We start from the raw sequence: 13,562 nt of genomic DNA, 5'->3' as shown, positions 1-13,562 counted from the left end.
CTTGGGCTTCACAGAACAATCTCCTGTGTCCCAATAGTGTCTGCTCTTCCAGAGGTAAATCTGTCCTTTCTCCTTTAACAGCCTGGGCCACAGGCAAAACCGGAAGTCCAGTGTCACCACCACACTCCAAACTGATCTCCACCTTCATTAGTGCTTCCTAGACCACCCTCTCCTCCTCTAACAAGTCACGTAATGGTTTCATACAGTGGTTTTAGAGCATATATTCCATATTTTCCTCTAGCGTGAGTCCAGGTTGATCCCTTTCACCATTTCACCTTCATTTGCCCCCCGCCCCAAGCAACCGTGGTCTTACTCCTCACCCTTTCTTAGACTAGCAGCTTCTTTCACAAGATGCTTTTTGTCTTCAGTGAGATTCCTGGTCTGGGCAGCAGCTGCAGCTCTAACTCTCATTACAATAAGTTGGAAGTAATCAAACCTGGTAAATGGAAACATATGCTATTACATTCTGAAAGTGCATGTCATTCAAAACGCTGGAGTAACCTCACCACCATACATTTTTTTGAAAGTTGAGGAGATAGTACTGGTATTACTATAAATAACTTAAAGCTGTGGCCAGGTTTTTGGTTGTTTTTTTTTTTCATTTTTCCCTCCGTCCTCTTCCATGCTCCCAATTTTTCAGAGAATTTGTGATGATTTGGCCACTTGAAAAAAATTACAGTCTCAAAACCTGGGCATAGGGAGTGAATAAATGTTCTGTTCAGTTCTGAGAGGAACATTTAGCCAGGGAAGTTAAGGTTGTGTTTAGAAACAATTAAATCTGTCACTTTAAAATTTACCTACCCTCACTTTGACACTGATAAGGAAACTCCTGCTGCCTAAGTGTTTTAGAGTAAATTATTCTCTCGAGGAATGTCCGACCCACTGCTTTAAATGTTGCTTCCCACTGCAGTGTTAATGAAAAGTCTGTTTGCCAGGATTATCCAAAAAAAATCCATGTAATTCCTTTTCCTATGGACATACATATCTTGACATCTACCTGTATTAGCAGTCACCGTATTAAAAATAATAAGTGACGCTTTTCTTTCACTAACAGCTGCATCAAACTTGTATCTGGTGGCACACCAGCAAATAAGTTTCAGTGAAACCAGTGGCATGTTTCTGATGATTCAGTGACATTATTCTATGTCAGGCCTAAATGTTTAACAATTTTCACAGCAGTCAATCAAGCCTGTTTCTTTTTAGCTTGTTCTTTCTTTCTCTCTCTCTGTTTTAAATTGGGAACAGTCCTCTCTGAATTCAGGGGAGTTATAATAGTCTAAGGAGAGAATAAGACCACTTTTGTGCTAGCTTTGCTCTCTGACAACTGCCTTAAAATAAGCAAGTAGAGAATCAGAAAAAAACCCAACAACCCTAAACAATACTGACAGGGTATGATAGACGCAGCCAAACTACTGAAAGTCAGAAACCCTACCAGTCAGTGTGATGACAGCTATGACTATTTTTTTTTTCTTTGGCCTGATATACGGTCATTTTATCACGACCTCAGGTTACAGTTCTTGTCTAACATTATACAGTACCCAGAGGTATTCACTCACCTGTTCTATATCCCCTTCACATACGTAATTCTCACTGAGATATTTGGGGAATTCTTTTTTAGAATTTTGGTGGATTATGACTACTAATTTTGAAAAATAACAATTTGGCACTCACATTTTTGTGAATAAGTGTGTATTATGAGATAATACTAAATTTTCCTTCTAATTCTTGGTATGGTGTCTCCTTGTTTATTTTTAATACAGTTATTGTACCATGGCCACTTTTTCTTCATGTGCATGGCAGGCGTGTAATGTGTTTTGCCATGTGATAGGGAAATGGAGTAGGTGACCTTTCAGGGTACCTATTTTTCATGCTTCCCTATTTAAAACAAAGGGAGCTTCTCGGTATATGCAATACACTTGCATCCTGTCTTCACTGTGTCTGCATTAAGATGAGGTAATATAGCTATGATAGGAATTTAAGAAGAAATTCATAAATATGTGTCTTGCAGATCTTTTGTAGAAAATATTGGGAATGTTGCAATGTGTAGGTGTTACTTGTTTCTGTGTAGTATAGCTGAATATGAACTGGTTTCATTTCTCTTCTTCAAAAGCAGATATATGGTATCTCTGATTACATCTTTTACATTTTCTAATTTCTTTTATAATTTGACAGTGCAAGTGCTTTAATTCTTTACTTAGAGTATATTTTTGATTAAATTTTATTGGCTTGTCAGACATTTTTCATTGTTAATCTTAGTTAAATGGACTTATTAAATGCTCCTTTGGAGAATATGCATCCTCTCAAGGTTCTGCTCTTCCTCAGTGCGTTAGAAATTGAGTTGGTCATTTAAATTACCTAGTGTACTGAAAAGAAAGAACTTTTCCAGAAAACTGATAGAGTGCATAAGCCACTTACCTATGAAGTACAATTTAGTCTTCTTTTTGTTACAACAGTGTCACTTTTGTACTATAAAAAGATAGTATGGTAAAAACGTCATGACTATCTGATTCTGATACACTGCTTAGGTATACGTAACTGCAACTTGATCCTCTTTTAACTGAAATCTGCTCTATTTTGTCAGTCTTCTGTGCTGCTGCAGGCAAAGGAAGGAACATAAAGATAATCCCTCCATGTTGTTTTTTAAATTCCTGACTTTTCTCTAGATTTTAAAAACCTTCAGTGCAAAATTTGCTGCACAACACCTTTTCTGCAAAAAGTCAGCGTTAGGGAGCTCAGAAGTACTCAGAAACATTTTTGGTGCAATGACCTTTTGCTAAATCCAAGTGCTCGTTCCAAAGAAATTAACTTAGATTCTTGGCCTTGTGCACTCCAGTGCCTAGTATTTTTCCCCAGGGCCGACCAGCTCTTCACTTTCAGCCGCTTCACTTTTTTTGGTGTTCACAGAAAATTGAAAGGGAAATAATTTTCACTGAGCAGCTGACAGTATCAAGAAGTTTCAAGTCTGATGAAAATCATAGCTTAAAAAATCCGGATCAGTCCAATGGCTGGTCTGTTCTTCTGCTGTGCTTTTAATAGCAATCATCAACAGATGCTTATATGTAGGTGTATAGCTGCTTACAGTGATCCTAATCACAGCACTGTCACAGCTGGTGAGAGCCTTGCTACGTGTCTGGAGGTATCAGATCCATGTTCCGAATCACAGACAGTGATATCTTTACTCGTTGGTTCTTCATAAACTTCAAAAAGTCTGGTTTTTTCTAGCCCTGTAATAGGAAAGCTTCTGGATTTTTTTTTTAAGAGATGGGAAAGGAGAAGATTGTTTCCCACATCACTTCAGGTCAAAGCAATCCTGTTCCATGGGCTGCTGTGGAGCCAGGGGCGTAAGGGTTTCAGGGACTGTGCTGCAAAAGCAACATCCTAGAAATACTTGAGCTGCTAATCTTCAATTTGTAGTTAAAAATAGAAAACAAGGTAAGGAAAACTTTACTCAAGTGCCATTGAATGAGATCTGGTCTGGTGAATGTTCTGTCTTTGCAATTCAGGGCTTTTATTTTTTTAAAAATGCATTTAGTTATTATATAGTTAGTAGTTATTGATAACTGTTTAGTTATTGAATAGCTAGTATATTAAAATATACTCCTGTGGTATCCACTTTGTAGAGATATTTAAAATAAATCAACCAAATATATGTCAGCTATAACTTTTAACTTTAGAAGTGAAATAAAAACAAGTTCACTATAAGGACTAAATGAAAGTGTAATTTTCAAGTGAAAAAAATTGCAAGTTTTTATTAGTGTGAGTGTTAAAATTCCAGTATTGTGAGGTAAGAATGGATGGTGTTAAAAGATTAAAGAACTAAAAATTATTTTTAGATCAAACCCCATACTTATTAAATGGATTTTAAAAAATTTTTAAATGGATTTTTAAAACTATTTTTAATCTTTAGGCCTCATAGTTTCAGATTTTTCTGAGTAATCTTGAGAGAGATATTTTTAAGTAAAGTTTCATACATTTGTAAGAATCTGAGATTTAAAAATGCACTAAATTCAAAAGATTTAAAATGAAATAACCAGTGGTGGCAACAGTGTTGTTTCAGGCTCATATCAACATCTCTTACACTTGTAAAACTGTCTTATGCCTTAGGACTTTTCACACCATAAGCAGAGATTGTTAGTGAGTTTTAGATTTAAAAACTTGCATCTTTAAGGTAAAAAGCAATTAAAAGAAGGTGTTTGTGACACAGGACTCAAATGAAGATTAACTCTCTCTCCAACATGCAATTCACCAAAAAAGTTTTTCATTGACTTTTTGGGGTCTATAGCATATCATGAAAATATGAACTTCTGTGAACTTCCAGAAAACAACAAAGAAGCCTGAGGAACCCAGAGCACTGCAGCTGCTGAGTTTCTTCATAGCTCGATTGAAAGGCTACATAAAAGATAGGTTTCCACAGCTGCAGAACAGGTGGACCTTGCAAGGCTTCCGTGATCCTTGATCTGGAGAAGTGCACGTATTTATAAGGATACTAGATGAAGCGAGATTTACAGGTTCAAGGAGATGTACTCCTGGTTTCGCAGTCAGGCTTCAAGGGCTGTAGTTCAGCTATGATGCCTCTCAGTTTTCTGGTCTCTCAAATCTGGTTTTTTTCCCTCTATTTTTGAAAAACTCTGAAAAGTAGCAGAAAATTAAGAACTGCCATAAAGTTTTTGACCAATTCTACTTCAATTACTGTTTAGATTATCTTTTTTTTTTTTCCCCTCTAGTGATCAAAAGACTGTTGTTTTCAAACTATACAAAATAAAGAACAAGTGATGCAAATTCCCCTGTGACTCTTGAGCTCACTGCACTCAGATTAATCCTGGAATTAGAAGCCCAGGAGATAAATTTTAGGTGACAGGATACAGAATCAGTATACAGGTCTGTGCTCCAGACCTGTGCAAAATGGGCATATTAGTCTGGGTTAGTACAAGTTTGGGACATCATGTTTCATTTTGCTGAATATTTCAGTCTCTGTAGTTCAGTAATCAAACTTTAAGTCTACGAATACTCAAAAAATACTGAAAACTTGAGAAATAATATCTTAATAGCAGAATTTGTTTAAAAACTTTTATTACATTTTATAGAAACATAATGCATCATGGTTTTATGTCAAAGGATAATAATTAAAGACACAAATAACTCTAGTTAAGTCTTGAAACCAATACATCATATTAGGGTTTGTAATTAATTTCATTAAAAGTGCCATACAATGCCATTTCTTGACTTCTAATATAACCCTGCTTGGTTAGCTGTTCAGATATCTCCTTCAATTTCCCATCAGTGGGGGGAAATATTCAAATATTCCTTACAATAACTAGGATTGTATAGTAGATGCTATAATAGCACAGAATAAAACCGTCTTTCCAGATTACTCGCTCTCTGTCCTAGCTTTAGGCTGTTTTGATCTGGATCTGAGTTTTCTGTAGCTTCTGAACTTCCTTCCAGGATCCATATGTCAAAGGCAATGTGTACCAGAACCTGAAAGCAGGGATAGTCAATAAAAGTGAAGATGCTCCCTATTTCTGTACAATAACATCGTATCTGAGACTAAAATGGATTATGGTACTTGAAAGCAAGTAGTGAAACTGGGTCATTCTGAGGTGAAACTGCTTAGCACCTTTGTTGTTCACTTCTAAAAGCACTAGAGTTAATCAACTTTTATCTTAGTTTTATATTAGCATTTCTATGTTTAACCTTATTTTCTCTGTTTACATAGAGGGAAAAATATAACCTAGATACATTTGAAGAGACTGTCTTCATCTTGTTGGCTCTTTATGTATGCTTGGTTTACAAGTAATCAGTTTATCACTGCTCTGAACAGTGAGGGATCATGCCAGATCATCAGTGTACAAATGAGTTTAGAAAAGATTATTTCAAAACTGTCAGGTTGGATATTTAGTTCAGAAAAATGGCAATGGAAGCTGCAGAGAACAGTAACAGCCCTATCATAGAGTCACCAATTGTGAAGCTGCTCTAACATTTCAAAGTAATAGCAAATTATGGGATTAATTTAAAATCACAGACAAAATTTATGGGAGTTTACAGAAGCCTACATCAGATCAGGCAGATAGATCTAATTTACTCTTTATTTATGACATATATATATATATAAATTCTTTATATAAAATATTCTATCTATCTCAGAGAAATGAGCGTACTGGAGTATAGCTATATATGTCTATCCATGGGCACAACATATTATGTGTGTGCAAATAATTCCAATTTCAGGTGTACAAGTCAAGACTGCTAATACAACATCCTGTCACATCAGTAATGGTTTTGGCTAACAGAGCTCCATTTTGAACAATTAAAAGTATGGTTCCAAGACACACAGGATTTGTGCTCATGCATTTTAGTAACCAAATGAACACCTGAAGTTAGCAGACTAATTCCTCTAGAATTTTTCTACAGTCCAGGGGACCAACCACCTCCATTTTGGGAATGGAAGGACCACCAGAAGTTTGGGTTGGAAGAATTGCCAGTTGGAGTTCTGTATTTCTTGAATGACTTGTAGAAGTAGGCTAAGATAACTAGGCTTCTAACTTGAGCATCTTATTTAAAGTTGCCACAATAGTCTGTGCAGCATTTTGTGCAAAAGGGTGTGCAGAAGGAGCCAGCAGCTCTGCTGTAAACAGCATCGCTGGGCTCCACAATGGGGTGATGTGCCACGACACAGTCCCCAGCACCTACTGGAGCAACTTTCCCTGTAACATCAGAGGCCTGGACTCAAACTGAGCTCCTGAGTAAACTCTGCAGGTCTGGGGCTGCAGTGTTGCCTGGGGCAGCAGGAGATGGTCTCATATGCAGGAGGTGTGTGTCATGTAGGATATGTGTCACCAAGTAATGGAGCTGAAGGGGGAAGTCAGCAGACTTTGCAGGAGGAAGGCAAGTGACGTGAGTGGGAAACTCTCTGCTGCAGGGGATAGAGGCCCCCATCTGCTGACCTGGCTGGCTTGTTGTCTAGGGAGGTTTGCTGCTTGCCAGGGCCTTGAATCTAGGATGTTGTGAAAAGACTGCTGAGGCTTGTCTGGCCCTCAGACTACTACGCCCTGCTACTCTTCCATGTGGGTACCAATGAAACTTCCAGGGGAGACCTGAAACACAGCAGACATGACTACAGGGCACTGGGGGTGAGGGTGAAGGGCATGGGGGCCCCGATGGTTTTATTCTTGATCCTGGCAGTGATGGGGAAGAGCTTGAGGAAAAATGGATGCATGCTGTGGGTCAGCAGCTCTTTGTACAGCTGGTGTCAACAGCAGAGGTAGGATCAAGGACTGCTAGGAAGAGACAGGATCTACCTGTCTAGGCAAGGAAGAAGCATTTCTGCTAACTGGCGGGCTAACCTGGTGAGGAGAACTTAAAATAAAGAACAGTGGAGGAGGGAGAGGATGATCCGCAGCCAAGTGAGAAAGTGGTGAACTAGGTTGACAAGCAAAGTGTGCAGTGTGATGTGGAGAAGACAGGCCTCATAACCAATGAAACAGGGCTGAAGGGGCCCCAGTTCAAGTGTTTCAGGCTTTCACAGCAAAGAAAGCCAACAGCATCCTGGGCTGCATTAGGAATAATGTTGCCAGCAAGCAGAGGGGCATGACTTTCCTCATCTGCTTAAACCTGGTGAGACATATCTGGAGTTCTGGGTCCAGGCGTGGACTTTTAAGTACAAGACAGATATGGAGTTCCGGAGTGAGTCCAGGGAAAGGCCACAAAGATAATGAAGGGACTGAAGCGTCTCTCATGAGGAAAGGCTGAGAGAGCTGGGACTTGTCAGCCTGGAAAAGAGAAGGTTCAGGGGGATCTTACCAATGTGTACAAATACTTGATGAGGAGAGTAGGGAAAATGGAGCCAGATTCTTCTCAGGGGTGCCTAGTGACAGGAGAAGAGGCAAGGGGAACAAACTGAAATACAAGAAATTCCATTTAAGTATAAGAAAAAGCTTTTTTTTTTTTTTTATGGTGAGGGTGTTCAAACACTGGAACAGGTTGCCCAGAGAGGTTGTGGAGTTTCTATCCTCAGAGATGTTCAAAACCTGACATGGTCCTGAACAACCTTTTCTAGTTGGCCCTGCTTTGAGCATGGAGGTTGGACTAGATGATCTTCAGTGGTGCCTTCCAACATCAACAGTGATTTTGTGAATGCCCAAAGTTTAATGGGATAGATTTGAGCCTCTGAAAAAAAGATATTAAAAGGAGGTGAGACCACAGTATATACTCCCTTTCACAAACTTACCAAACATCATCTTAAAAAATACATATTTTTGGTTTTTTTTTTCACACTATCAATATATAAGGAAAGTACAGAAACTATTCTAGATAGCACCTGCTGGAATTTTCTCAAAAAACATTTTTAAATGGGAAAAAAAAAAATAAGTCAAAACATCTTGCTGAATGGTCTTCTGTTTTCATGGACTTTTAAAGAAAACAAAGAGATGGCTCTGACATATCTAACACACAGATTTCTGACAGAAACTTGCCTAATTTCTAGCTAATTCATGGTGCGATTTACAATTTCCACACTTTTAAATCCCATGGCTACAGCACAGCGACATCACATAATATTGCACATCTCTTGTGCAAGAAATTTTGTAGTTTGGACTCCTTTCACAGAGGAGAGGGATACAGGTTAGTAGTCCTGAAACCCACAGTCCTAGACCCCAAGTCCTGAACTGGGGATTCCTATGGCTCCAAGTGAGACCTCTCTGGGCTGTCCTTTGGAAGAAAAGACATACAACAAAAGTCTCAAGCAATGTTTTCCTGAGGAAGTTTATTGTGTCTTGTGAAATGTAGGTTTGATTTAAGACTAATTAATGTTGGCTTTGCAAAAAATTACATTTTTCATTGTTGTTAAATGATAAAGACCTTTTCATTTACCACATCTCACATAAATAACAGATTTATTTACTTATCAAATTGTATTGAATAGTCTAGCTATATAACACAGATATGTTCTATGTAGTGGTGTTTCTACGTGGCTATTATTCAGTATATGAAAAGAATTAAACTGTAGTCCATTCATACTCAAAAATGTCTTAAAGGGGAGGAGAATCCAAAAAGAAAGTGTGTTCTATTGACATCTGTTAAAGTAAAGATAAATGAAAAGACCATTGGAAAGGTTCACAGTATTCTTATGTTATGTATGTTGCTATATTTTGTAGTGAAGCTTATAATGGTGAAGAGAAAAAATGGCAAGAATATGACTCTTGGCCAACTAACTATACTTTAAACCCTCCTGGAGTAAATGGTCATGTTAACCTATAGCAATAATTCTGGCATTGGGAAGAAGAAATTAAAGAACAGAAGAAATTTAAGAAATTTGAAGAAGAAATTTAAAGAACCGAGGAATTTAAGAAATTAATGTACAGAGGAAAACAGAAGTGTTTGGCTGCTGAAGCTAACAGAAGATCTGTTAAAAATTCTCTGATATATAGAAGATTGTGTCAGCTCTGAAGTACCATGTTTCATTCAAGTAGAGAACTGAATTAACAGGAACTGTTACCAAAGCTACACATGTAACTTTCTAACTATCTTTGAATCACTTTGTTCAGATAGCTGGAGCCCAGCCTCGGGGAGGGGGAAGGCTGCAGTCTGGATGTGGAGCAGAGCATGCTGAGGAAGGACTCAGAAGTGGAGCAGGCACAACTTGCACCGCAGGCTGAGCAGCAGCTTGAAACCTAGCCTTGCTGCTAGAGACTTAAAAATCCCTAACTGTTTTGTGAGGGGTAACTAGAGGAAGAGTGAAGCAACTACCTGACCAAGAAATTACCTTGGATATAAAAACCAGAACTGTGATATTATTAAAGTTATACTTCAGGCATTAGGAATTGGATGGTATTGTTTTTCTATTTGGGTGTCTATCTTCTTTTCTCCCTTATTAAAATGCTATTAGGTAAGCTAATTGATTAGTATTTGTGAACAGAGAAAGTTCGCTCACTGGGTAGCGGCAGGTTTAGCTTAAGTTTTCCTCAGCTGCTGGGTGAAGATTCAAGCCACTGTTTTGTCAGCAGACTTTTATTTTAAACTTAGGCCAAGTTGCTGCCAACCCAGATCTGAGAGGTGAGTAATATATCTGGATCTTCTGCAAATTGCTAAGCTCTTTAGTTCCTGTTAAAACTGCTGATGAATCCTGCTCCCTTTAGAGATTTTGGAACAATGGGTAGACTCGCAGAGAAATCCTATGAACAGGACCTAGTTACCTAACTTCTACCAAAATGAATGGGAGGTAAGATTTTTTGAAAATCTCCTTGATCTTTATTTGTGTCTTCAGGTACATAAGTTCCTAGCAAAATTTGTCTTACAGAATCTTAAAAAAATCATCAAAAAACTCCAAAGACGTACTTTTCTCCTGATAAATAACCAGCAAGGGTTGTTGAAGTAAGTTGAGGAAATCTCCCCAACAAATGAAATGATCTGCATACCGCTAAAAAGATGGAAATAGAAATTCATCCAATATTATGACAAGTAATAAAGAAGGGAAAAATAAGGGGAGGGACGAGAGAAAGTGTTCATTGCAAAATTAGTAATTTTTCATTGAGAGAGTCTACCTGCAGTCTTGCCTGGATTACTGTTGAATTAAAAACTCAGAACAGGATAAGTTTGGACCCTCTAGTACACAAATGCTCTCCTGGGGCAATTGCACCTGCACATGTTATGTCTTTTCAATGTAATGGGAAACTGGTTTAATTTAGTTAACAGGCTGATGCTTTAGGCATACTGCTCCACTGGTTTGCACATGATTCCAGCTTTAACACTTTCCTAAAGTTTAAATTAGAATTTTGACTGCTGCTGAACTTTTGAAATTACTTTATCTGATATATAATTCCAGTAGCTCAATGCCAGTAAAAATGCTAATTATTACTTAAGTCCAAATGTAAGTTGAGTTTGTGAAATGCAATAAAGTCAGATTTTCTAAGTATTTTTATAATGTCCTTTTGCAAATGTCATAAAATTTTAAGATACTAATAATTCTACTACTTGACAGCATTATGAATTATGAACCAAGCATATTCTCCTTTCATTTCCCTTTGAAGGATGTTTTTAATGCAAGTAATAAGCAAAAGTTTCAAGTTCTTAAAATACAGCTTCCTTGGTCAAACTGGCTTTAATAAAATCAAGGCAAGTCCATTGTGAGCTTCCAGAGAGTCATATATTGGACATAAATGAGAAAAAATAAATTGACAGAGAAAGAGAGGATGAAAGTAAAAAGAGTAGATATTTTTAATTAATGACAATTCTACTATTGCTGTAGTTTGCAAGAAACAAGCAAAAAAGGGAATAAAAAAGCAGATTATCTAAATGTGATTCATAGTGGTTTTGTTGTTAGCTTTTTTTTAATTTTGTACCAAAATAGTCTACCAAACACCTGAACTATGACAGTGATAGTATTAATGCCTTCTGATGTCTGTATTCACCTATTTATTTCAATTAGATCTGTTCTGGGCTGGATAGGAGTTCATGTTGGTGTATTTCTGTGCGCATTTTTCTGGTTTTCTCAAAAAGTAAACTAGCATGCAAAGCACCGAACAAGCTTTATGCCTCATAGAGAATGCTAATGAGCAGTAGTGAAGAGGCTGGCATTTTTCTGTCTGGTCTGAGAACAGTGGGAATGTCTATCTCAGATCTCAGGCCAATATTGACTACATTTTAAAATAAATTTGTATTCCTTTTATTTCTGTCTGAAAACGTAGTTGAGTTTAAGCTGTGCATCTGACCCATTTTATTCAAGTATTCCTCATCTTGCTCCACACTAAAAAAAACATTGTAATTTCAAGTGTTTCTAAGTTACCTGCCGTGGATTGGCAACTAATCATTCTGTCTCTTCCTGGAACTTAGGATATATTGTCAGATTCAGTGTAAAGCAATGCTTTTTCTTGGGATGAGACACTCGGCAATCTCTCTAACCTCCCAGAACACAAAAGCCTCTGACCTTCCCTTCTCTCTCCAGTAATTTATCACCACTTTCCCTGCCATCCCACCAACGACTTTTGGGTACTCCAGACTTCTCCTTTAATCCTGAGGTAACATCGCAGAAAGCAAGGACCAAAAACTTAGCAAAATAAACTTTTCATCACTTACCCATTTCACTTTAATCTCTTGAGAGTTAGCCAACTGACTGACCCTTCCTATCTCTCATTCAATCCTTCTCAGCATTTCGCTCCAGACAGAAGTCTCATGTTCACTTCCCTGTACGATACAACTTTCTGCTGTACCACCCAGCAACCCAAGCCATGAACAATAAGCGTGCCATGTAAATCTGTATTGTTTACATGTAAATATGTTTTCAGCATGAAGTTCAAAATGGACGGTTTAGGACAAAATGAAGTTCCCAGTGTGATACAGGCTGACCACAATCTGTCACAACAATTAATGGCAGTCAGATGCAAAGACAGTCTTAATTACTTAGTCAACTTCCAGGAGAATTCCTGAAAGAGGAAGAATTAAATCAATGCCTGGCAATACTCAGAATAGGCTTTAACAATGAAGAGTAAATTATCTTGACACCAGTAATGCGAAGCTTAGAGGGGGATGAATTAGCAGTAAATTAGTAATTAAAATATTTCTTTTCACGTTTAAAGTGTTATTGAAGTTGTTTGTTGTTTTGATACAGAATGAGGTTGTTGACATATCTCTTATGAAAAATTAGTCATAAATATTATAGTTATGATTATTATTATATTATAATATGATTGTTAACCTTCCTTTCAGATTTACTCATAAATGCTCTTTAAAATATTTATTACCATTAACAACTTTCAGGGCCACTGGGATTAAGCTTAGGTCAAGCAAGAGATTTGAGGTTTTGATCTGGTTATCATGAAAGCTGCTTAGTTTCTGATAATCTGTAGTAGATCTAACATAGTTTCATAATCCCTCAGCCTGTGACAAGGCAAATTGAAAGTTATGATTTAATGACCTGATAGATGCATTATAATATCAGTTCCTATTTTCATGCCTGGAAGAACAAACAGATATTTTTCTACTTTGTTTTTGAATACCCAAGATGTTTATATGAACTCCAGCAGGCCATGTATGCCCCAGCTAATATTGTTTTAATACCATAAAGCTGCCCTGAAGTGAAAATACCCATTTCTGTGCCAGCTTACTGGAAAATTCTAGTCAAAACCAATTATCTATGGTTATTTTCAAACTTGTAGATCATTCATTATTAATGGATGAGTTAATTAAATTAATTTCACTGAAAATGTTGAGACAGAGCGATTCCTGTTGAGGTGATATGCCAAGGTATGCCAGGAGATGTCTGCTTCTTCATTAATTTTGTCTTGATTGAGGTTAGGTGAGTCCTCTGAGAGTCTCTTAGCAAGCCTTAGTCCTTTAGGTGAGAATAAATTTCTACTAAAGGCAGTCGTGTGTGTAGTGGTGATTTGTTTTTCTCTTAGCTCAAACAAGAAATTGAGAGTTACATTAAGCTTTCCTATATACTGACTGCTTTTAATTTGTTAAGCATGAAGATTAAAGCTGCCTCCTTGTGCAAAACGCATCAGGGGTTGCTGCCCTTGTGTTTTCTGGTGAGTAGAAGAGATTTTATGACCTTGAATTAGGTTTGACCA

The sequence above is a fragment of the Aptenodytes patagonicus genome, chromosome 2, assembly GCF_965638725.1.
Source record: "Aptenodytes patagonicus chromosome 2, bAptPat1.pri.cur, whole genome shotgun sequence".
Taxonomy (NCBI): Eukaryota; Metazoa; Chordata; class Aves; order Sphenisciformes; family Spheniscidae; genus Aptenodytes; species Aptenodytes patagonicus.
The sequence above is the reverse complement of the archived record's forward strand: the minus strand, read 5'-3'. Positions refer to the sequence as shown.